This window comes from Protobothrops mucrosquamatus, unplaced genomic scaffold (assembly GCF_001527695.2).
Source record: "Protobothrops mucrosquamatus isolate PMUCROS unplaced genomic scaffold, P.Mucros_1.0 scaffold205, whole genome shotgun sequence".
In the NCBI taxonomy this organism is placed as follows: Eukaryota; Metazoa; Chordata; class Lepidosauria; order Squamata; family Viperidae; genus Protobothrops; species Protobothrops mucrosquamatus.
In genome coordinates this window covers 1-13,946 of record NW_015386560.1, presented here as the reverse complement: position 1 = coordinate 13,946, position 13,946 = coordinate 1, and positions in this window count along the sequence as shown.

Sequence of the window (13,946 nt, the reverse complement as noted above, 5' to 3'; positions counted from 1 at the left end):
AAAATATTTTGCAATTCCTAGTTCTAAGGCACAGGTTAAAGAAGGCATGATGGTAACATTACGTGGAAAATGCAAAAACAAAAAAACCCAAAGCACCATATATGCCATACATTACCCAACCATGAATATGATGCATGGCAATGAAGATTTCCTGCATAGGCTTCATTAAGATAGCCAAGGATGTTTCTCTCTTCTTTTAACTCTGGTTTATTTCAACAAAGATGATTTAAGTAAAGCTTTCCAATGAAATATGCCTCCAGCAGTTTTCCAAAGCAAAACCTTGAGGGCAGCAGGGCTTAAAGCTGCCCTTCTGTTCCTACCCTCAGAAGCCTTTTAAAAAAAAACAAAAAAAAAACCAAAAACAATTATTACCGTACGCTCAAGCCTGACTTTAATTTTGAAGCCTGATTTTTTTTTTTAATTAGAAAATGTAATTAAATGGTAGTGGAACCTGGAGAGGCAAATTTAAATGAAACGTAACTCATTCAAGCAGGGGATGCTGTGTAGCAAACTGGCAAGAGGACAAAGGTGGCAAGCAGTGCCCTCTGCTGCTCCAAAGCAAAACTATGAAGATGCTAAGAATGGCCACAACAAGAGGGCGAGGGGGGGGGAATATTTTTGGAAAACCTCAAGTAACAACGTGTGAGCAATGCCTGCTTGTGGACGGTCAGCTTGGCAGTAACACAGAAAAAGTACTATTATCAAGTGTAAGTTCTGAGGGTAAACCAATGTCAGCTACAAAGTAGACCACTTATAGAATTCTGAGACAAGGAGAAAGAGACAGAGACACACAGACAGAGGAAGAGAGAGAGAGGGAGGGAGGGAGAGGGAAGGAGAAAGGCAGGCAGGAGAAATGAATGCTAGGAAAACAGTCACGAGAGTGACAATACTCAAACCTGTATGGGCAGCAACTGTCCAGAAAGAAAAGCTCTGCTTAATTTGGAGGACTTAAGAAGTACCAGCAAAAAACCAAAGAGGGTTGTGGTGGATAGCATAAGTTTTGCATCTAAACAAGGCATATTGATCAGGGGAGCTTGTTTTCACCATTTATGTCCTGGCGCATTAAGTACACAAAGTACCTGAAGTACACTAATTAAGCCCTGTTTGCTTAAGATACTGTAGGAACCAAACCGGTTGTAGTTTATTCAATAAACCTTTAGAAACCTCAGCTCAACACAGTATTTGATTTCTCTCTCTGTTTCCCCGCTCTCTCCAGCTTCAATATCACTAGCAAGATGGGCTGGTAAACAGGGTGTAGAGGAAAATAAGGCAGCTCTTCCTTCCTATTTTCACTTTTCCTTGCCAAAGGCATCCTTCTTGCCCACCTCAGAGCCTAAACATATGGCAGCAACAATCTGGAGCTATCCAGGGGTGAGTGAAAGGCATTATAAACCCTCTCTTTGCTACATAATTTCCTTTGATCTATGTTTCTAGAAACAAGGGATGAGTCAGGTTGGAATCAAGTTCCCAAAATTCAATTCCTGTTCCATCATAACCTTTACCAGATGATTTTGGGACTATTAGCACCGTCCATCATTCAAAGCTATCTGATCAGCTTTTTATGTGGATAGAAAGGACTTGGGAGAACCATCTCTGCTACCCTGAGCTTCATGAGGGAAACTCACAACAATTAAAGGGATCTGATAGATTGGTTTAAACCAACTCTAACAATACATGCACAAATGTAAAGTATCGCCTTTATGATTCACAACTTCAAAGATGTGAGTAAACGGCCCGCACAGTTCAACTGTAATGCAAATGCACATCTTGCTTTATAACTTTGTCACAAGGTAGCTTATGGCTACAATTAACACAAGCCCAGGAAAGCTTTTATGTTAGCATTTACAAAAAGTAACAAATATTCTTTTCCCCCCCCCTTATTCTAATGTGATTACAGTAATTAAGAGAAAACAATTAGAGCATTGTTTCTCAACCTTGGCAACTTTAAGATGTATGATATTCAACTCCCAGAATTCCTCAGCCAATTGGCTGGGGAATTTTGGGAGTTGACATCCACACATCATAAAGTTGCCAAGGTTGAAAAACACTGCATTACAGTCTCAGCAGTTGGGCAAATTTGCCTGGACCAAGATGCTAAGCACATTTGGGCCTGGTATTCTAGCTAATTCAAACTAATACCCGGAATTTAAACTAATACCAGGAACTGTAGACTAGAATGGGATTTTTTTTAAAAGGCTGTTATCAGAAGGCATTGGCCAACTGGCCCCATATTACTAAATACTGCACTCAATGTGTAGTCCTTAATGGAACTACATCTAATGGAGGGAAGTAAGCAGTGGGGTACCCCAAGGTTCTGTCTTAGGCCCAGTACTTTTCAATATCTTCATAAATTATTTAGATGAGGGAATAGAAGGGGAAGTTATCAAATTTGTAGATAACATCAAGCTGGCAGGATAGCCAACATCCCAGAAGATAGATCCAGATGGAGCTCGACAGACTTGAATACTATCTAACAAAATGAGTAAAGTAAAGTTTTACACTTAGACTAGAAAAATCAAATGTACAGGTACAGATTAGATGAAACTTGGCTCAATAGCAGTAATTGTAAGAGGGATCTTGGAGTCCTAGTGGACAGTCACTTAAATATGAGCCAGCAGTGTGCTGCAGTTACCAAAAAAGCTAATGCAATCTAAGCTGCATTAACAGAGGGATAGAATCAAGATCACGTGAAGTGTTAGTACCACTTTATAAGGCCTTGGTAAGACCACATTTGGAATACTCCCTCCAGTTTTGGTAGCCACAATGAAAAAGATGTTGAGATTCTGGAAAGGATTCCAGAAAGACTGCAGAGAAGAGCAACAAAGATTATTTGGGAGCTGAAAGCTAAAACATATGAAGAAGAGTTGCAGGAATTGGGTATGTCTAGTCTAGTGAAAAGAAGGACTAGGGATGACATGATAGCAGTGTTCCAATATCTAAGGGGCTGCTACTAAGAAGAAGGTGTCAACCCATTTTCAAAAATACCAGAAGACAAGGCAAGAAACAACAGATGGAAACTAATCAAGGAGTGAAACAACCTTTAATTAAAGAAAAATTTCCTGACAGTGAGAACAATTAACCAGTGAAACCTGCCTTCAGAAGTTGTGAGTGCTCCATCGCTGGGAGCTTGTAAGAAGAGACTGGACAGCCACTTGTCTGAAATGGTATAGAATCTCCTGCTTGAGCAGAAGGGTTGAATTAGAAGACCAACTCTATTTTCTGTTATTTTGTTACTAACATCTTACATGAGTATGATTGTGAGGTTACCAGAAATTATCCTCAACTTGACAGAGACTTTATTTTAATCCACTAGAAAAACTGTAACTGTGAACTGAACTAAGTTAGCCCCTATGGTTTATATATTGCAGCAAATGGTTGAAAATTAAATACCTTAGCATTTGCTAAGTAAATCCATTTCCCTGAAGGATTTTGAATTGCCTTCTAACTTGTAACTGATTAACCCACTTTTACCATCTGGAGCTCTACATTCATTCATTCATTTTTCTTGGGTTTTTTTTTAGCATGGATAAAATGAAGATCAGAGAAAAGATCCAAAAGAATATGTCAAAGTTATTCTTTGCTTACTTCTGATTGAGACAGATCCTTCTATCTTACAAAAGTTGTTACAAACAAGGCAAGGACAGGAGTACAAGTAGCTGTAGATACTATGACAGAAAACTATGTTTTTCAAGATTAACCTTGCTTCCTACTTCATTTATGTACATTTTCCTCTTCTATTTATATATTAAATTTATATGCTACTCATCTCATTTTTTCAAAGCAACTTTGGGCAGCATCTTGCAACTATTGCCTCATCTCCATCTAATAGAAAAGAATATCTGCCACTCAGAGTTGAACTGTGGGGTCCTTGGTGCTCTCTGAGCTTGATTGTTAGTTGCAGATGTTTCATTACTCAACTAGGTAACATCATCAATACATTAATGATATTATCTAGTTGGGTAATGAATCATCTCCATCTGTCCCTCTTCCAGAGCAGATGTAACATATACTATATGTATACGTATACATATAGTATATATTTATATGTCACATGATCATATATAAAGAAAATTCAGTTAGTTGAAACATGAGAAGATGAACATAAGGATGTTTATCCTTGTTTGTCCTTTTTTTCCGTTTATTTTCTCTCTCAGGGGAACATCTTAAATAAAAGATTATTGGGGGTGGGGGAAGAGGGAATACATGTCACCTTAGATTTAGGCCCTGCTGTGGGATATAGATCCAGCACAGCTGTCTTTTTGTCATCTGTAGATGCAAAAACAAAATATTTTATTGAACTTTAAAATACAATATATTTTAATGGCTTAAATGTCACCATGTACAAACTGCAGTCCACAAAAGTTAGGTGTTTCTATGAAAAAGCAAATTCAGTCACACTCAATAAGCTTACCCTATCATAGCACAAACTATAATATTTTCTATATGTGCAAAATTCAACATTACCAAGAATGTCTAATTCCACCAATTGTTTGTTCATCTATACAAGTTTCATGTGCTGACTGAACATACCAAATGCTGAAATTAGGCTATAAAGCAGGGTCTTCAAACTTGGCCCTTTTATGACTTGTGGACTTCAATTCCCAGAATTCCTCAGCCAGGCACCCTGTAAAGAAATCCCTTGCTTGGTCGGACTCAAGGCCCATCTACTTCAATATGTGTTCCCACAGAGACCAACTATCTACCTTTAAATACTCACAAGCATCATATGATTAAACCCTTTGATTCTCATTTCCAAGCCATTAATACGGGCCATATTGCCTCCAATTCCAGAGAAAATACACAGTTGTGTCTTCAATTTGAAGCTGTTGTTTCTTCCCCCTCCCTATCATTTATTAGTAAGCTGATGCAGTAAAAGATGCTACCCTGACCACCTCTTGCCTCCACAGGGAATAAATGTAATACAATTATTACTTGTAACGATGCATAGGAAATTAGCGAGTGTTATTACTGAAGTCTCCCACAAAGCCCCTTTTAAACTATCAGGAGGGCCTTCTAATCTCCTGATGGGAAGAATAAGGATTCTGCCTTGACATCCCACAGGAGAAAGCTATTAATGCCTTATTAATGCCCACCCACCTGGGCTTAATAAAATTAGCAGCTGTAACGGGTATGATCGTTCTCCCTCACTAGACAGAAACACACAGAGTCAAAGAGCTACAAGCAACAGAAAAGAAGAAAGAATGTAGGCTGCTCCCCATCTGCTATTTATTAGCAAAGCTCATTTTAGAGAAGCTGCCCTGGCAGATCTGTTGCTCTGGACAGAGGATGATTGATATGCAGTGGGTTATGGGGTGTGTGTGTGTGTGTGTGTGTGTGTGTGTGTGTGTGTGTGTGTGTGTGAATGATGGTGGGCCATTTGTTTGTGGTTAAAATGAGACTACAATCCAGGGGGTGATCCACTGTGACAAGCCAAGAGAGAGATGGTGATGTCAATCTCCACTTCTGACCCATTCTGGTCTTCCTTGCTGGGTGATCAATTTTAACATTCTTTCCCCCCCCTAATTTATTATTGTAAATTTTATTCTCTAGAGAAAAACAGCAGAACAATGACAAAAACCATCTTGAGTGCATATGGGTCAATGTGAAAGGAAAAAAGAATGACATTGCCATAGGTGTATACTACAGGCCACCCAACCAACCAAAGGAAATAGATGAATATTTTGCTAATCAGTTAACCAAGGTATGTAGGAAGCACAGCACAGTAGTGGTGAGGGACTTTAACTACCTGACATCAACTCAGAGACAAGCACTAAATCAAGTGGGAAATCGAATAGATTCTTGATAAACCTAGCAGACAACTAGGTCAGCCATACTGGACTTAGTTCTCACTAACAGAGATAAAATGATAGAAGGAGGTGAACATGTAATATTGGAATTCAGCATTATGCAAGCACAAGGAATAGAAAATCGCAGCGGACACGACTTTCAAATGAAGTGGGCACCATTTTTGGAGCGGCAAACTCCGCTTTGTACCATCCCGGAGAGAGTACCAACTTGGGAATACCATGGGCTAGGTATATGTTTTTCATTCTAGATTCAGTTTTTAATACCCTCAGTAGAGCTGGAAAACTGCCTTAAACTCCTAGATGCAAGTAGCAGTTAGTGATAGCAGTAATGTGCTGGCTGCATAAATGATCTAAATGTTGTTTTTCTGAAGTGGGGCTGGCCCTCTGAAGTGACTACTCTGCTGGAGGTACAGTATATTTGTCCCCAATGTTATCAGTTTCTGGAAAAAGATGAAAACAGAGCTTTAGATTAGGGGGCATGACAAGAGGAATGTTTGGTTTTACTGTATTTTACTGTATTTTCTTATATATCTTTATGTTCTTTCTTATTGTGAACCTGTATATAATTGTGGCAGGATTTAAACAGAATACATAAATAATGTATAAGGCAAAAATAATAGCTTATTTAAATAATGGCTGACTTAGTAATGCTACATTTGCAGAATAACCTGTAAGTTCTTGTTTATATAAGACAATTGCTGGATTCATACCTAAAATTGAGAAGCCAAACAAAACACATTATGGCTTCACATTTTGCATTAGCCAGCTACATGCAATTTGTCTGTTTATGGAGTAATTTTAGTTCTTAAAAGAAAAAAAAGTATTTCAGTATTGACAAGATACAGAGTTCTCTGAAATATAATGTCCAGCAGAGGGCGGTGCTGTACCATTTCCATTTTTTGCTTGTAATTAAAAAAATGCTTTACTGTTGCCTGATATCCTGGAAAAGAGAACTATAAAAAATCTTAAGTGATGGACAAAATCTTAGGGTGACAAAAACAGCAGTTCAGAGTTTTCATCATGTTTCCTCTGAGGAAATCCAAGCCAAATTTCTTATATGCACAAATATACTTATTAGCACAATTGGAAAGTATTTCCCTTGGAGTGAGCTGGATGCCTGATGACCATATGGATATGTCAGCATTGTTTCTCCTTGGGGAAAATACAAAAGTGGTTTGCCACTGCCTTCTTTTTTTATATATAGTTTTTGTTTCTGTCTTCTAATATAATCTAGTCTAGAGCAGAGATTCCCAACCCCCGGTCCGTGGACCAGTACCGGGCCACAGCATGCCAGCAACTGGGCGGCACAAAGAAGCAAAGCCCCATCCAAGGAATGCAGGCAGCACACAAAACCACGGACCCTCCAGTCCGCGGAAAAACCTCTCTCCACAGAACCGGTCCCTGGTGCCCAAAAGGTTGAGGACCTCTGGTCTTGAGGACCTCTGGTCTAGAGCACTGGGATTCTCTGATAATTTCTCTTCCAAGAACTAATCAGGTCCTACTTAGGTTTTTGAAGATTGGCTAAGATTATCAGATAATTTCTACAGACAGCAGTGCGCTCTCTCTCTCTCTCTCTCTCTCTCTCTCTCTCTCTCTCTCTCTCTCTCTCTCTCTCTCTCTCTCTCTCTCTCTCTCTCTCTCTCTTTCTCCCTCCCTCCCTCCCTCCCTCTCTCTCTCTCTCTCTCTCTCTCTGCTAAGGGCCAGGCTTAGAGCTACGTAGCTGTGTACAGGATTTGCCTGTGTATGCTGGGAACAGAAAGATAGACAAGTAATATGCAGCTTCTTTACATATTGCTAACCATCTAACTGTCCTAATGGAACATCACTTAAGTATGAGTCAGTAGTATGCTGCAGCTGCCAAAAAAGCCAATGCAGTCCTAGGTTGCATCAACAGAAAGATAGCATCAAGACAACAAGACATAATAGAACTGCTTTACACTGTGCTGATGAGACCACATTTGGAATATTGCATCCAGTTCCTGGTCACCATGATACAGAAAAGATGTTGACACCCTGGAAAGTGTGCAGAGAAGGGCAACAAAGATGACAAAGGAGCTGGAAACTAAATCATATCAAGAACAGTTGAGGGAGCTAGGACTGTCTAGCTATCAAAGAGAAAGACTGAGGAGGGGGTCATGATAGCTGTCTTCCACTTGAGGGGCTGTCACAAAAAAAGAGAGGATTGACTTATTCTCTAGGACACCAGAGGGCAGGACAAGAAGTAGTGGGTGCAAGCTTGCTAAAGAGAGACCCAACCTAGAAGTAAGGAGAAATTTTCTGACAGTGAGAACAATTAATCAATGGAATAATGGAAGCTCCTGAGGTTGTGGAAGTTTTCAAGAAGAGACAACCATTTGTCCAGGATGGTATAAGATCTCGTGCCTTGAACAGGGGGTTGGACTAGAAGACCTCAGAGGTCCTTTCCAGCCCTATGATTCTATGATCTGAAATACTCACTTGCAACATAAGAAGGCAAGCAGAAAGAAAAAGTTGAAAAGTACTACAGAGAACTATTTTATGAGTAACTGTTATCTATTTAAATGGCTGCTCCAGTAATTTTTCCAGGGCACCTGTTAGAAAAAGGTGCCCTTTTCATTTCAATTTATTTGCTTATATACATGATAAAAAAAGTGTGGGCAAAAAAAAACTTTTTGGGAATTTTTGAAGTAAGGAAAACAAAGGAATCATGTTTAAATATTTTTAAATGGAATTGGGATTATTTCACTTGTAAATGAACATATAAAGTGAATGATTATTCTTTTTTTTTTTTTTTGCATGCTGCATATAAGCCCGTTTTATCCTTCTAAGTGATGACCCAGACAGTTCTTTCTTCACAATTGAAGATACATTTCGAAGGGAAAAATATCTTGGCTGCATCTTAATCTTGTTAATCTTTTAACAAGATTGCTCTGCAGGCTAGCTTTGAACAGCCTAGACCATGTCATCTGTCTTCCCAGTTATTGTCCTTAAAAAAAAAAAACAGTCTGTTTTCCCAAATTAATAGAGTGACAATAAACAGATAAGCAGATAATAAAACACATCATATCTCCATTTGTCTTTCTGTCATAAGGTAAAAACCATGAGCTCTTCCCTTTCCCCCCCCCAAAAAAAAATAGGGGAAATTTTTACTCCAAAAAGGACGCAATTTAGTGAGCAACCACCTCAAGGCGGATTGAGATACAGCCATAAAAAGTGCTCTGCTCACCTCATCTGCAGTCACAGTAAGGACACTGAGACTTTTTTTCATGCCCTCTTCCAGTTCACCAGCCAGCAGCCATTACAGTTGCAGAAGTCCTGAGTAGGCAGGGGGACTGAATGAAGGAAATGCCACCTCTTGAGGCCTGCAAGGGAGAAGAGCAACAGAAAACTTAGAAAACAAAACAAAACAAGAAAGCTGGCTTTTATTGTTAATATTCTGGGCTTCTTCAGGTCAAACCTGGAAGACCCACCCATCTTGTGATGGCTTGTGGATTTACGCAGAGCCACAAATCCTTGAACATCTATGAATCTACTCAATTTTGATTTTAATCAAAGATAAAATCAAAGATAATCGAAGATAACCATATCATAGCTAGGGTGATATGTGAACATGCTAGCACAATACAGGAAAACCAATTTTCTCCCTTTCATACTGCAACTCCACAAAAACACATACAGTAGTAGTGCACAATAATAGAGATAGTCATCCTAACAAAGTCACATCAAAACAAATGACTGTGATTCAATCCCATATATTAAGATATGAAGTAAGCATCACAAGACCAAATCTTAGCCAAAAGCTCCTCCATATAATATCACTTTTACAGCCTTCCTAAAGGGCAGAAGCAATAGTAACATTAGGATTTCTGGCTTGGGGCTGCTCAGATAAGTAGGTGGTACTATAAAAGGGCATAATTTTCCTTTTCTCTTCCAAATCTCATATTGGAGAAGAACCTTCGGTATCCCTTTGTGGCATGTGTGCTCTAGCTAGGCAGAATCCAATTCAAGCACAAGGTCCTGCAGGTATCAAGGTGCCAAGTCATACAGAGCTCTAAGTGTCAAAACTAACATTGCAAATTCTATTTGAAGTCCTTATTTGGGAACCAATGCAGATCCTGGGAGTGCTACATGCAAGTAATGACTGGGTAGCTTGTAAATAGCCTTCGAAAACAATTCATGTAAGGTGCTCTATAATAATCTAACTAGGAGGTGACAAAGGTGTGAATCACTGGTAATGTCTCCTTTTCTAGGAAAGAATACAACTGGTGCACCACCAAATCAGGGCAAAATCCCCCTCCCCCACCATGGACTATCCAGCATTTTCGGTGAGAGTAAAATGTCCCCCCGAGAATGGACCTGCTCCTTCAGTGACTCCCATCACTCCTGGAGTAGTTATAGAGCCAAATGTTTTCTAGACAAACAGTAATTCTATTTTGCCAAAATTCATTTTCAATTGTTTTCCCCCCTTCTGTTTCTTACAGCTTCCGGACACTGGGTGAGGACTTCTATCGAGCCACCGGGCCCAGCCTGGCCTGAGGTGGTAAATACGAGTATCCTCAGCATAGATGGATGATCGCTCTCAGCAGCTTCACATCAATGATAAACAACAGGGGAGAGAGGGAAGAAAACCTGCAACACTCCACAATGGAGTAATTGACTGGTAAATGCCCCCGCATTACTGGCCTGAAGCTGTTCACTCAGGAAGGAGCAAAACCACTGAACAAACATTAATAATAATAATAATAATAATAATAATAATAATAATAATAATAATAATAATAATACAAAGTTGGAAGGGACCTTGGAGGTCATCTACTCCAACCCCCTGCTCAGGCAGGAAACCCTATACCATTTCGGACAAATGGCTGTCCAGTCTCTTCTTAAAAATTTCCAGTGTTGGAGCATTCACCGCTTCTGGAGGCAGGTTGTTCCACTGGTTAATTGTTCTGTCAGGAAATTTCTCCTTAGTTCTAGGTTGCTTCTCTCCTTGATTAGTTTCCATCCATTGCTTCTTGTCCTGCCTTCAGGCGCCTTGGAAAATAGCTTGACTCCCTCTTCTTTGTGGCAGCCCCTGAGATATTGGAACACTGCTATCATGTCTCCCCCTCGTCCTTCTCTTCGTTAAACTAGACATACCCAATTCCAGCAGCCTTTCCTTATATGCTTTAGCCTCCAGTCCCCTAATCATCTTTGTTGCTCTTCTCTGTACTCTTTCTAGAGTCTCAACATCTTTTTTACATCGTGGTGACCAAAACTAGATGCAGTATTCCAAGTGTGGCCTTACCAAGGCATTGTAAAGTGGTATTAACACTTCACGTGATGATGTCCTCTAGATTCATGTGGATGCATATGAAAACAGAAATCCTCAGGTAGTTGAGATGTAGGTTATCCTTGTTACGTATATCTTTCAGAATCACTCTGTGAGTGAGATGGGTGATCTCTAAATTTGAGGGAGGGATAGATGGATAGATGGATGGATAGACAGACAGACAGACAGACAGACAGACAGACAGACAGACAGACAGACAGACAGACAGACAGACAGACAGACAGACAGACAGACAGACAGACAGACAGACAGAAAAACCTAAAATAAGCTTGGAGAAAATTTCTGAACATTATGAATGAAGATGATCCAGGGGAAATAATTATTCTGTTAGGTGACATGAATGGATTGGAAGGGAATGAGATGGCAGAGTATAGAAAAAGTGATTAGGCCATTTTGAGACTCAAGAACAAGAATAAATGAGAGGGGTGATGGTTTGATATATATCTCTTTAGGGGGGAAAATATTTTGAATGTATAATTTAAGTTTAGTCTGTTCAAACATACTACAAGCTAAAGGATGTATGTAAATTCAAAGCATGAATGTCTGGTTGTTTATGATGAAAGACAGAGTTAGTGAAGAACATGAAGAACACACAGACAATACAAAATTATAAATGTGAGACATCTGATAATGTACATCTTGGGAAAAATACACATAGAAGAAAAGGAAAGTGGGAGTGTGTGACACAGTATTGTGCTGGTTCACTTCCAAGCTACAGGGCTACCAGCTGGTGTTAATTTGGAGTGAGATATCCCCCCTTGACCCCTATTATGTGGAGTTTTCATAGGGTTTGGTACTCTCCACTTGATGTTGAGATCATTCATCTCATGGGGTGAGGTACCCCATGAGATGAATGATGTTGAGATCATTCATCTCATGGGGTGAGGTACCATCAGAATGCTTGATGTTGAGATCATTCATCTCATGGGGTTGATGTTGAGATCATTCATCTCATGGGGTGAGGTACCATCAGAATGCTGATGATATCCAGTGATATATGCAGTCCTTCTAGACTCTAGACTCCTACTCGAGGAGTAGGTGGCAGTTGTGGCAGGAGGACCTTTGCACAATTTTGTGTTGTGTGCCAGCTGTACTTCTTCCTGGACCATGAGCCTCTATTCCATGTCACTGCTGCCCTGGTCATCTCCAGAATGGACTACTGTAACTTGTTCTACATGGACACTTGAACAGTATCTGTAACCTTTAGCTGGTGCAGAATGTGGCTACACTGACAGTAATGTGTGACTCTAGGATGACACATGTTATGGGGCCAGATTATTTGAGGGACCATCTCTTCCCAGTTACATCTACTCATCCCCTCAGATCCAGCAGAAGAGGTATGCTCTGGTTCCCATCTGCTAAATAGGAGACATGCCTTTTCGGCTGTGGTCCATGTCCTCTGGAACACCATTCCTTTTGAGGTGACATTAGCCCCATCTCAGTTAGCCTTCCAGAAAGCCTTAAAAACCCAGTTCTTCCATCAGTCCTGGGGATCCCATAGGTGAGCTTTCAAAGTGATTCTATGAGGCTAAATTGTGGCAGTTCTCTTGCTGTCTTGGGGTTCTTTTTATGTTTTCATTTATGTTTTATTTTTGCTGTTATTTATGGTTGATTTATTTATATTATTATATGGGTTTAATTGTTATTCTGCTTGTACGCTGTCCAGAATTCCTTGTTATGAGATGGACAACTATGTAAATTTGTAAAATAAAACAAATAAAGAAGTGAAAGAGGCTGAAGTAAAAGTAGAATACTGCAGGAAGAAAAAGTCTCTTTTTTTAAAAAGCTATTAGAATGATTCATCTCCCAACAGAATGAATGGCAAGTGGACATGCAGAAAGATGACACTGCAAAAACGACTGTACAGAATTAAAACAATTACATTAGAGAGTGCTATGGAAGTGTGTAGAGTTACCCCAACAGAAAGGATAAAAAGGAAGCTTGGTGGAAGTATGAATTGAGAGAGACCAAGATGAGGAAAAAATGCCAACAGTGTGACAGAATGATTACTACAAAAATGAGGATAAAATATACTGTATATTGTGAGCAAGAAGCAAAAATATAACTACGAAGTAGGGAGCCAAAGAGAACAAGAAATGATTAAAAGAGGCAGAGAAAATGCAAAGCAATTGTGATAGAAATAGAACTCCTGCAGTGTGAATGGAATTAAAGATTGAAGTGATAAAATTATCTGAGATGAAACCAAAGTGAGGGGAAATTGGCATTTTAAAGATTTGTATGGGAATGACAATGATACTTCAAAGAGCAAAAATAAACCGAATGATATGTTATTTATTTATTTCTTTATTTATTTATTTATTTTATTTCTTATATTTCTACCCCGCCCTTCTCCCTACGGACTCAGGGCGGCTTACAACCATTTAAAAACAAATACTTAAATACAAAAATACAAAATTTAAAATATTAATTAAAATGAAATATTATTCTAAGGCCGAAAATTCGAATTTTTTTTTTTAAATTGTTTTAATACCAAATTAAAATAACCCTTAGGCCAGTCCTGCTAACTTAAATAGCCATGTCTTTTTTTTTTTTTTTCAAAAGAAATTTTATTATTTTCCATCAAAAAAAAACAATCATATCATAAGTAAACACAATAACAAATAAAAGCCCACCCCCCGGACTTCCCAAACCTAATCCCAGGATAATATTCATATAAAAGTAAACAAATACTAATATCTCTAACTCCACAAAATATCTTGATCTACATGAAAAGATAAAAAGAGTAAGAAAATCTAAAAACCTAAATTATATTCTACCACTCTATGCTTCTTTTGAATATAAACAATCCATCTTCTCCATATTGATAAAAA